At 48.4% G+C, this 12,033-nt stretch overlaps 1 long non-coding RNA gene across 1 annotated transcript; it reads right to left on the bottom strand.

The window, feature by feature from the left end:
• Positions 1–3,691: 3,691 nt before the first annotated feature.
• Positions 3,692–10,031, bottom strand: LOC125411237 (uncharacterized). Its single transcript, XR_007235278.3, has 3 exons — positions 9,621–10,031; positions 9,362–9,466; positions 3,692–7,074 (listed from the first exon to the last, which is right to left on the bottom strand). It is a non-coding gene; the product is annotated as an uncharacterized LOC125411237 (long non-coding RNA).
• Positions 10,032–12,033: the final 2,002 nt, after the last annotated feature.

Raw genomic sequence — 12,033 nt, 5'->3', positions numbered from 1 at the left:
TATATATATATATATACAGTAAGACACACAGCTCATCACATCTTACATACCAGATAAGCTCTAGAACATTCTCAGCCCCCAGATTGTGCCTTCTCACATATGTTCTGTTTAGTTTTCCTTATACTACCAGAAGGGAAGCCACGTTGCAGACTACCGCAGGGTCAGTCTAAAGCATGAGGGAGTCCTTGCCGGTCCGCCCGGTCTTGGGAGGCTGCAGCTCTTCGCCGAGCTATGACTGGACTCCGGCCTTCGCACCCACAGGGCTGAAGCTAGGAGTCCTCTGTGTTCCTGTGTCCGGGTGAGGGAGTGCAGAGTCACTTCCCACGCCACCAGGCAGCAAGGCCATCCTGTGGGAGCACTGTGGGCAGAGGCTGGACAGCAGGCGTGCCACCGACAAAGGCTGTTTAACAGTACAGGGCAGAGGATCAGCTTGGCCTGGGCTTAATTGACCTGACTGTGGAGAAAAGCGCCCTTGCTGTGTCAAAAGCTCTTAGGCCACACTTCTGAGCTTTCCTCAGAACAGCAAGGAAGATCCAGAACGCCCTAGAGGCGGGAGGAGGTGCCAGCCCCTTCCAACCTGTTTGTCCTCTGCTACAGCTAAAGTTTGTCTCCTTGCGGTTCAGCCTCAGGGCCTTTGTGCCCGGCCTTCTCACCATCTGGAACCCTCTGCCTCCTGGACTTCCTTCCCTGTCTTATTGCATCTCAGCTCAGATGTCAGCCTCTTCGCAGGACTTCTCTCTGGACAAATTGCCCTACTTAATGCTGCCCCTGCCAGCCAGCACATGGGGCCAGATGGCCTGGGTATAAAGGTCAACTCTACTGCATCATGGCTGTGTGGCGTCAGGAAAACGACTTCACCTCTCTCTGCTGCCATTCCCCCAGGTATAAAATAAGGGTGGCGATATTACCTTGAATCACATAAGACTGTCATAAGGAGTTACATTATTTAACTTCTGTTAGCAATGACTGGTGCACAGGATGTGCTTTGTAAAGATTTGACTTTTTTTTTTGAGCAGTGTTGTGACATATGACTGTATCCTCTCCCCCCCCCCCAACACTTAAGAGATGGAAACAGAATGGGAGTTAAAGGTCATTCTCAACAAAATAGTAGTTTGAAATTAGCCCGGTCTACAGGAGACCCTGTCTTAACAACGTGAGATTTTGCTCACAGAGCAATTTTCCCATCCTGAAATTATTCTGCTGTTGAGTTGTTATTGCTTGATTCTCTATTTCCTCCCATTAGAAAAAGAGTCCTATGAGGACAAGACATTGGTGTGCTTTGTGCAATGCCGTCTCTGCCGTCACTGCCACTGTCCGGGACAGTGCCTGGCAGGGAGGAGAAAGACAGGCCGTGGCTGGCTGCTCGCAGCCTCTCCACTCCCTGGCCTTTGCCATCCCTCTACTTGGAGCTCTTCCCCAGGGAAGAGGGAGGAAGAAGGGGACCTGCCTGCTGGTGTTGGGCTCCACGTTTATCCCTCTTCCGCTCTCTATCCCCAATATTCATACAGTCAGGGAACAAAAACAGACTCCCCAGGGTTGGGCTCTCCCACTACTGCCCCTGTTCAGCAGCCAGGGAAACAATGTGGAAAAAGAATTCCCTCACGGTCATTGTCTCACAAGGGAACACACAAAGTCAGAGTAGCTCGGCCAGGCGATTCCTTTTTGTAAAAACGGGGGTGGGGGGGACAGACTCCAAGCAGACTAGCAAGCGCACGTGGCCAAGATGACCTCTGTCTTTCATACTTACTACATGTGGTGACTGTGTCTCATGCCAGTGCCGGAGCTCAGCGTCATGATCTGACTCAGCTGGCCACTTAGCACAAAGGTGAAGAAAGAGATCAGAACAGAGAAGCCGCACGTTCAGCCGGCTACCTGTGAGAGAAAAATTTCTCCCACTGAGGCTCGGAAAAATGAAAGGCTTTGACCAAGGACTGTAGTGAGTCCATAGCAAAGAGTCCTCACTGAGCCCTGAATGTCTCACTTGAGACCTGAGGCCATTTCCAATGTCCTTATTGGATCTGCCTTCTGCAGGGCCTAGACAGCGGCTGTGGGGGAGGGGCCAAGGCAGCTAGGCTGTATCAAAATCTAAACCTCTTTTAAGCATGTATTTATTATGTTTCTTTATGTATACTTTTATGTGCCTACCTGAGTTTATGTGCACCCTATGTGTGTTATGTGCACCCTATTTGTGCAGGTGCCACAGAGGCCAGCAGAGGGCGTTGTACCTCCCAGAGCTGGTACTCTGGAGTTGTGAGCTCTTAAGGTGGGCACCGGAAACCAAACATGGATCCTTTACAAGAACAGCAAGTGCTCTTAACCACTGAGCCACCTCCCCAGCCACCTCTCGTTCTAATTGGGGGTTGCTGCTCACCACAGCATGCAAGTAGCAGGGCAGAGGACAACTTCTGGTTCTCTGCTCTCCTCCCACTAAAGGTTATGAGATCAAACTCAGGTTATACAGCAAGTACCACTACATGTTGAACATCTAACTGAACTGGAAACCTAAGACTTATATTTCCTTTTTTTTTGAAGATTTATTTATTAATTATGTATACAGAGGGCACCAGATCTTATTACAGATGGCTGTGAGCCACCATATGATTGCTGGGAATTGAATTCAGGACCTCTAGAAGAATAGCCAGTGTCTTAACCTCTGAGCCATCTCTCCAGCCCCAAGACTTACATTTTTAAAAATATATATATTTATTTTTTATTTTGTATACAATATTCTGTCTGTGTGTATGTCTGCAGGCCAGAAGAGGGCACCAGACCTCATTACAGATGGTTGTGAGCCACCATGTGGTTGCTGGGAATTGAACTCAGGACCTTTGGAAGAGCAGGTAATGCTCTTAACCACTGAGCCATCTCTCCAGCCCCAAGACTTACATCTCTATATCATCTCTGCAGGCCTTTGTCCATTCCCCTGATAGAGAAGGAGACAGAAAGGTAACTCCTTTTGCCCCAGAACTACTGGTCGATTCATAATAAAAACAAAACAAAACAAAAACAAAAACACTACTTCCCATTTTCCAGGTGAGAAAACAGAGGCTCGGAGTGAGGAACCCATAGCCAGAGGTGCACACCTTTAGTCTCTCAGTTTAGATCTCTGAATTCGAGGCCAGCCCGGTCTACAGAGTGAGCTCCAGGACAGCCAGGGCCACACAGAGAAACCCTGTCTCAGAAAACCAAAGCGGGAGGGGCGAGGGAGAAGATTCACATCTCAGCAGCCTGGTTCCCAAGCCCATACGCTTAACCATATGCTACAGCGCAGGGTAACACAGTAAGAATGCGCGCCAGCCACTGGGGCCCTTCTGATGGAACCCTAGGAAGATCTCCTATCTCCCTGTTAGCTCGGCACAGTTTTCTGGGACCACCAACCTCTCGCGGGGGCAAATACATCTTTAACTAATTGTCCTCGGCTTCCAATGCTCCTGGCAGTCTCCGCTGGGTTTCTGGATTATTTCCACCTTGATTCGTCCCAGCGTCTCCCGCAGAAGCGGTGAGTTATTTTGGGGACTTGATGGCTCCCTCCTCCAGCTGCCCATGACCCCCCTGCCCAGTTGCAAACACCTCTCCCTTACAGTGCACGCTTCATTAAGCAGCTCTGCCGCTTTCTGCCCCCTGCAGCTGTCAGCTCCCAGTCTGAGCACCTGCCCTCCTGCCCCCTCCCTTTCCCACCCAGTTTCCCTTCGTGAGCCCTCAACTCTACCCTGATCCCTGGCCCCAGCTTTGCCCCAGAGTAATGACCTGCCCTCCAATTCCAGAATTCTTCCCCAATAGAGCAAAACCTCCTCTGCACCATTTGGTGAACCAATACTTTTGGCTGGCATCCACATTCCCTGTTCCAGCAAGAACTCAGTCTTCAATGTCACTCAGTACCCCCTTCGGGGTTGGGGGGGGAGTTGTTAAAAATTACCAAGGATGAATTTTAGGTTATGAATATCTTACCACAATTTATAAAAGTGCACCCAAGAGGGTGCAAGGATGCCTCCCCCATCCCCTGCCGCCACCGCTACTGTCTTATGTCACAATGCGTGGGGTGACGTCATAGGGACCGGCGTGGGTTCTGCAGTAGCTGTCTGTTTCCCTCTGCTCCTGGCTCGCCCATCTTCCAGCTCCGAGCTCTGCCAGGGCCGCCTGCAGGCCTCGCTTGCTTTTCAAAAATAACTCGAGTCTCTCACGGAGGCCGGGGCTGCTTCCTGGGTGTCCCGGGGCTGCGCTCATCCCGGCAGCACAGAACTTCACCAGCTTTGACTCCGGCCCGGCTGATGAACATCAGCATCTGCTGGAGTAGGTCTTGTATTACTGTGGCCACTGTTAACAGTCAAGGAGGAAGAACAGGCGGATGTCCTCGGTCCCAACAGGTCACACTTTCACGCTAGTGCCCTGGACCGGTAGAGCACAGGAACTTGCCCTTGGTGTCCAGTTAGCTGTTTTCTCCTTGTTTCTCTTAAATATCCGCTTCCCTGTCTAAAGCAGGGGATTTTTTTTTTCCGTTTTATCTTCTTCCACTCCCTCTCAAGGGTCTTTTTTTCCCTCTCATCTCCGAGACAACGTCTCACTATTTAACACTGACTAATTCAGAATTTATTTTGTAGACTAGGTTGACCTCAAACTCACAGATTCCCCTGCCTCTGCCTCAGCTCTGACTGTCCTGGAACTCGCTTTGTAGACCAGGTTGGCCTTGAACTCACTGAGATCTCTGCCTGCCTCTGCCTCCCAAGTGCTGGGATTAAAGGCATGTGCCACCATATCTAGCCTTCTCCCTTCTCTCAAAGCTGTGTGGCCAGCTCCTATTTATTCTGAGACAAAGTCTCACTAGTAACTGTGACTAGCCTGGAACTCAGAGATCCCCTTCCTCTGTGCATTGGTGTGCACGTGACACGGGGCTTGTGTGAAGGACTGAGGACAATCTTCAGGAGCGAGCTCTCCCCTCCCACCACACGAGTGTCCCGGGTTTTAAACTCTAGTCATCGGGCTTGGTGCCAAGCTCCTTTCTCCACTGAGCCATCCTGACAGTCTCTGTGCATGTCTGTAGGCGATGTGCATGTGAAGCCGAAGGCAATGGATCCTGCTGGAGGTATAGCTGGTTGTGAGTCAGCTGACACGGGTGCTGAACTCAGGTCCCCTGGAAGAGCCGTGCACGCTCTTAGCAGTTGAGCTGAGCCACTCCTCCAGCTCCTATTTATTTGTTTTGAAACAAGGTCTCGCTGTGAAGCCCGGGCTGCCCTGGCACTGTCAGAGAGCCACCAGAGAGCCACCTGCTTCTACCACCTGCTTCCACCGATGCTGAGTGCAGGTGTGTGCCACCATACTTGGAGAAAGTGGTTTTAGACAGGCAAACAGGCAGCAGACAGAAATCACGTGGTAAGTGCTCTGTGATTTAGAACAAACTACCCACAGTGTAATGGCTTCTAGCAGCAGCAGCAGCTCCTTATTTATGAGACATGGTCTTGCTATGCTGCCCTGGCTAACCCTGAACTCCTCAGCACAATGGATCCTCCTGCTTCAGCCTCCCTAGCAGTTGGGTCTAACTTTGGTACTGAGTCTGGCCTGAGCAAGAACTCTTGCATAGTTTCTACTTATTGTTCGGCCAGCCTTTATTTATTTGCTTTTGTTTCTCTGTGTAGCCCCGGTTGTCCAGGAATTTGCTTTGTAGACCAGACTGACCTCAAACTCAGAGCTCCACCAGCCCCTACCTCCTAAGTGCTGGGACTAAAGGCATGTGCCACCACCGCCCAGCTGACAGCCTGTGTTCTTAAGTCTTGACTGGGTGACACCGGCTGCCCTGGAGGCTGGTGGCTTTCCCCAGGGCTGTGCATGTGTCCTTAGGACCTGGAGCTGGCTTCTGCAGAAAAACCCACCCAAAAGCAAGATCTTGTGTGTCTAATGGGCTTATCTAAAAACCTACAGACTGTCATTTCCACTGTTTACGTAGGCAAGCCCTGCTCAGCGAGTAGGGGCTGACACTGGGGTCAGAAAGGCAGGACCCATCCAAGACCTACTTCAAAAAACTGAGGACCCAAATAAAACTGGTGTCTGCCTGTAGTCCCTGCTCGCTGAGAGGCTGAAACAGGAAGATTGCTTGATTGCTGGAGTCTAGACCAACCTGAGCAAAACAGCAAGATCCCATCTCAAAGCAGGCTGATCTTCAGCTTCTGGCCTGAGCTCGCTCTCTTTTCCAAAAAATCATAAAACTGAGTGTTTAGAAGTTTTGTTCATCTGAGAAATACATTCTGGCGAGAGCAGGGCTGTCTTATCTTGTTTTAACTTGCACTTCCCTGCCAGCTCAAGGTTTTGAGATCTTTTCTTGTGCTCTTATTCAGTCATTTCACCTACTTAAAAAAAAATGACTAGAGACAGGAAGTAGAGGCAGGTCGACAAGAACAGGAGAATTCTGGGAAGAGGAAAGCCCATTCCTCTGCAGTCCTGACCCAGCCACAAAAGAAGCAAGATGTGACTGCCTCAACAAATAGGATAAGAAGCTGTGGATTCCTCCTAGGCTGATACAGGTTGATCAATGAGATGTGTCTGTTCCTGTTGGTGCCAATAGCTTCAAGAGGATGATGGGAATCGAAGAGGCTCCTTACAAAGTTTGTTTTAAATGTTTCAAGACTATCCATTTGGGCAAGAGACTGCTCTTTCCTGGACCGCTTGACAATATGCTGCATAAACTGAACACGCAGGACCCACAGGAAAATGACTGCTAAACTTTCCAAAACAAGGTGAGGCAGTCCTTCAGGGTTCTTGCTTCATGAAAGTGTTTGCCAGATATTCTTTTTTTTTAAATATTTATTTATTTATTATGTATACAATACTCTGTCTCCGTGTATGCCTGAAGGCCAGAAGAGGGCACCAGACCTCATTACAGATGGCTGTGAGCCACCATGTGGTTGCTGGGAATTGAACTCAGGACCTTTGGAAGAGCAGGCAATGCTCTTAACCGCTGAGCCATCTCTCCAGCCCTTGCCAGATATTCTTCAGGGCGCAAAAGAAAGCGTCTGATGAATTTTGCCAGAATAGGTGGGACAGTCCTTCAAATTTCCTGCTTCATGGAAGAGTCTGCCAGACATTCTGTGGGACACAGAAGAAAATGACTGACAAGCTGCCAATATAGGCTGGGTGGTTTCAAGTTTCCTGCATCACTGAGAAACCTGCCAGCTATTCTAGGCCTTTAGGCTGAAGATAGATGCTCCAATGTTAAAGAAAAACTTTGGGTGACTGTCCAGGTAGTCAGATATATCTGTCCTTTCTAGAGTATTTGAAATTGCTTAAAATGTGCTTCCTGTTTATTTAGGTAATATTATCCTTCTGGGGTCTTTGATAAAGTTGAAGACTAGATAGTTATAGTTTCCCTTAGTTTTGATAAAAGATAAATTAGATATGAAACTTTAGACTGACAAAGATAGATACGATAGATAATAGAATATTTTCTTTAATTTTGTCAAATACAAATAGGCTAAATATTGCAACTGTAATTCTTGCTTGACACCTGCTTTGAATTTTACTATGTTAAAGTTAAAACCTTCCTTTTTAATTAGACAAAAAAGGGGAGATTATGTAGGGTACCCTTATGTATGCTGTGAATATGTTTTATTACTATTGGTTAGTAAAGAAGCTATTTTGGCTAATACTCAGGCAGAATAGAATGAGGTGGGCAATCCAAGCAAAGATACAGGGAAAAAGAAGGCAGAGTAGAGGGAGATGTCAGAGCCACCTGAGAAGCAAGATGTGAGATAAGAAGCCACAAGTCTCATGGCAAAACATAAACTAATAGAAGTGGGTTAATTGAAGTTGTAAGAGCTAGTTAATAATAAGCCTGAGCTAATAGGCCAAATAGTTTGTAATTTAAAAAAATGAGTAATGGGGATGGAGAGATGGCTCAGTGGGTAAGAGCACTGGCTGCTTTTTCAGAGGACCCAGATTCGATTGTTAGCACCCACATGGTGGCACACAGCCATCTGTGACTCTAGTCCAAGGGATGTGGCACCCTCTTCTGGCCTCCTATGACACCAGGTGTGTATGTGGTGCATATGCATACATACATGCAGACAACCACTCATATGCACAATAAAATAAAAACTATTATTACTGTGTGTGTGTGCACATGCCACAGTTTAGGGGGATTGGGAGGGGAGCAAACAATTTTGTGAGTCAGTCCTCTCCTCTCAGGGTGCCACGATTGTGTGGCAAGCACCTTTACTGTTGGAGCCATCTTGCAGACATTGCCTGCTATGAGTTTGTTTTCCTTGTCTCAGGTACTAATGGAGACTTTTTCTGTTTAGCCCTAACTGTACTGGAACTCACTGAGATCCACCTGCCTCTGCCTCCCAAGGGCTGGGATAAAGGCGTGCACCACCACCACCCGGCTCAAGTAAAAAGGGATCTTAACTCCCACAGATTCTTTGTCATATATATAATGAATACTTAATACTAATCTTTTTCTTTTTTTAACTTATTTTTTAAATTGTATATGTGTGTATACCTGTGTTTGTGCACGTGAATGCAGGTGCCTGTAGAGCCCAGAGATGTTGGGTACCCTGGGCTGGAGTTAAAGGCAGTTGTGAGCCACCTGGTATGGATGCTGGAACCTGAACTCAGCTCCTCTACAGGACCTTGTGCTCTTAACGGCTGAACTGTCTCTCAGACCCTAATTTTTTTGCCCCCTTGAGACAGGGTTCTCATTATATGGTAGGATTGACTCTGAGTTCCTGATTCTTCTGCCTCAGTCCGCAGTGCTGGAATTGAATTACAGGCCCGTGTCACTACACATGGTAAAAACAAAACATTTTTGAGGCTCATCCACATTCTGACATATACAAGCATTTGATTCCTTCTCATAACTGAACACTCTTCAGCTGTATGGCTATACCATAGTTAGTTTACCCATTTGCTTATACTTTCCAATTTGTAAACTGTGATTTTAATTTGTACTTCATCACCAAGACATTTGAGCATCTTTGCATGTGATTATTGGCTATTTGCGTATCTTTTGTGAAGCTTGCTTTTATTAAGCTTTAACAGATTCTTTGACAACTTCCTAAGACATATATAATGTGTCTTGTTGACATCCACTCCATGCTCCTTCAGACCTCACAACACATCCCCCTCCCAGTTTTAGGGCTCAGGCCAACTTACTTGCATCCCCCTCCTGTTTTGTACTAGTGATGGAGCCAGGCCTTGCAAAATCACCAAGTAACTGTGCTGCCCCTCCCCAACCCCCCACATACAGCTGTAGACACTATTGTGCGTGAGTTCCTATGTGCCAAGCGCATGTTTGGTTCTGGTGGAGAAAGAGAACATGCCTTGTATACCCATGAAAGCAAGTTCAGCTTTGTCCACGTCCAGATTTCCTGCTCACCTTAAGGTCCCGGGAGGCCCTTCTCATTGTCTCTGGAATTCCCCTGTGAGTTGGTCAGGGTGTGGATGCTGCTGGCCGACAGATGCGGCTTCACGTGGGCAGGGCCTGGAGAAAGAAGCCGCGGCTTCCATCCTTAGGACAGCCCTGGTTGGCCATCTCAAGTGTCATCAGCATGTTGACACCAACTGCCACTCTTCAATATCCGGACAGGAAGGGGGTGAGGAGAGTTTGGACTTGAACCCAGGCCCACCTTACTTACTGCGGCTGGCTCCAGATTAGGGCTCAGGTCTTCTACCCCATCTGCTCTCTGCCAGTTCTCTCTTCTTTGAGGGCATCTGTATGGGATTGAGGGTCAGGATGGCCGAGAACGTAGCCAAGCCTGGACTTGGGATCGCTAACACCATGGGAAGGACGCTCTCCCTGCCTGCAGGGGAAGGACCCTGAGTGCCACTTCGCTTCCCAGCTCCTGCCCCTCCTCCTCCCGCAGCCCCTGTAGTCGGGGCTGAGCCGGAATCCGTGGGGAAAGGAGCGGGATTTCGGCTAAATATACACCAGGCTGTTCTAGAATCCAAATAGAACAAAGGAGCAGGGTGTTAAGTTGATTTTTATAAATAAAGAGAGAGGGAGTGAGAGAATATTTTTTCGAGATGTTTAATAAAATCGCCTTGTGAAGAGGCAGGAAAATCACTAGGCTGCGGTGGGAGGCTTAGGAGGAGGACGGGAGGGAGGGGAGAGAGTGGGGGATGCGGCTTCCTTGCTGCGGGGATTCATCCCTTTTGTGCCACCAGGGAGGGACAGGGGCGAGGAGAGGGGCAGAGAGGTAAGGGGAGCGCAGGAGGGTCCACGGCAGGAGGAGGAGAGAAGCGAGGATTACCAGACATACAGTTACTGTGTGCTGAGCGCCTGATGCCAAGTCCTGCACTAGCTCTCCGCCTGGTCCCTGCGCCAAATGATGGGAAGTTCTTGGCAACCGGAGCTGTGCGATCTGCCCCGGCCATCCTGACTTCACCTCTCCCCCCTCCCTTGCTCTCTGCTCCTACTACACACCGAACTCATTCTGCACCCGAGGCTTACACCTACCTCACAGCTGGCTCTTACCACCCATTACTCAAAATGAAGGGCAATTTTTGTCTGTTTTTTTGAAACAGTGTCTCTCTATGTAGCTCTGGCTGTCCTAGAACTCACCATGTAGACCAGGCTATCCTCAGACTCACAGGGATCCACCCACTTCTGCCTCTGCATCCTGGGATTGAAAGTGTGCACCCCCACACCCTGACTCAAATGTCACTGATCGCCTTATTAAAAAAGAAGCCCCCTTCTCCTGCAGTGTGAATCGCAGTCCCTTGTCCATTGTTTTCATTAACATAGCCCTTCTGAAATCATTTGTTTGCTTGTTATGTCTCTGTGTGTCCCCTCACCAAAGTAAAAGTTCCCAAAGACAGAGGCTGTGACCACCTACTGCACAGTGCCTGGTCCTGTGGCAGGCAATAGAGACTATTTGATATGGACTTGCACAAAACTCAGAGAGAGGAAGGTACTTGCCCAAGGTCACACAGCTAGGAAATGACAGAGCCAGGTGAGAACCCAGATTCGTCTGATACCCCAAACGTATACCTTTCTACTCTGTCAGTCTAACATGGTGGAGGGACTATAAGGGGATTCGTTAGGAATGTGCAAATTAGAAAGGGCAATGAGCAGATAAAACCCTGGAAGAGCAAAGGGTATTGGGATCAGTGAAGCCAAATTCTTACCAAAACATTTCTCCTTAAATAATGTGGATGAGCCAGGCTTGGTGGCACAAGCTTTTAATCCCAGCACTCAGGAGGCAGAGGCAGGTGAATGTCTGTGAGTTAGAGGTCAGCCTGGTCTACAGAAGGAGTTCAAAGATAACCAGGGCTGCATAGAGAGACCCTGTCTCAAAAAAACACAGTAAAAAAAAATAGGGAAAAAAAACCATCCCTGGGAGAGACTGATGGCCCAGCAGGTAAGCCACTTGCTGCCAGGCCGAAAACCTTGCACTAAACCCCTGGGACACACACGGTCCTCCAAGTGTCCTCTGGCTTCCACAGGCACCTCAGGGCACGCGTACGTCACTCTCATAAATAATCAACATAACTGAAAAAGGAAACAAGGCAATGCACCAGATACAGAGAAATGGGGGCTGGAGAGATGACTCAGCCAGCAAGAGCTTGCATTACTCTCGGGCTGGAGTCTGGTTCCTGGCACCTGCAACCGCCTGGAACTTCAGCTCCAGGGCCTCTGTCGCCCTCTTCTGGCCTCCAAGGGTACCTACATTCACTCACACACACGCACGCACACACACACACACACACACACACCTAAATAAAAATAAATTAAAGAAATGATAAACTTTTCTTATTTATTTATTTATTTATTATATATACAATATTCTATCTGTGTGTTTGCCTGCAGGCCAGAAGAGGGCACCAGACCTCATTACAGATGGTTGTGAGCCGCCATGTGGTTGCTGGGAATTGAACTCAAGACCTTTGAAGAGCAGGCAATGCTCTTAACCGCTGAGCCATCTCTCCAGCCCCCTGATAAACTTTTCTTTTGAGATGTTTCATCGTGTGTCTCAAACTCTCCTATCTTCCAGCTTCTGCCTTTTAAGCACTGGAAATAGAAGCTTGAGCCAATGTGCCTGAATTAGC

This window comes from Myodes glareolus, chromosome 2 (assembly GCF_982192425.1).
Source record: "Myodes glareolus chromosome 2, mMyoGla1.1, whole genome shotgun sequence".
NCBI classification, from domain to species: domain Eukaryota; kingdom Metazoa; phylum Chordata; class Mammalia; order Rodentia; family Cricetidae; genus Myodes; species Myodes glareolus.
This window is presented reverse-complemented; position numbering and strand designations above follow the sequence as displayed.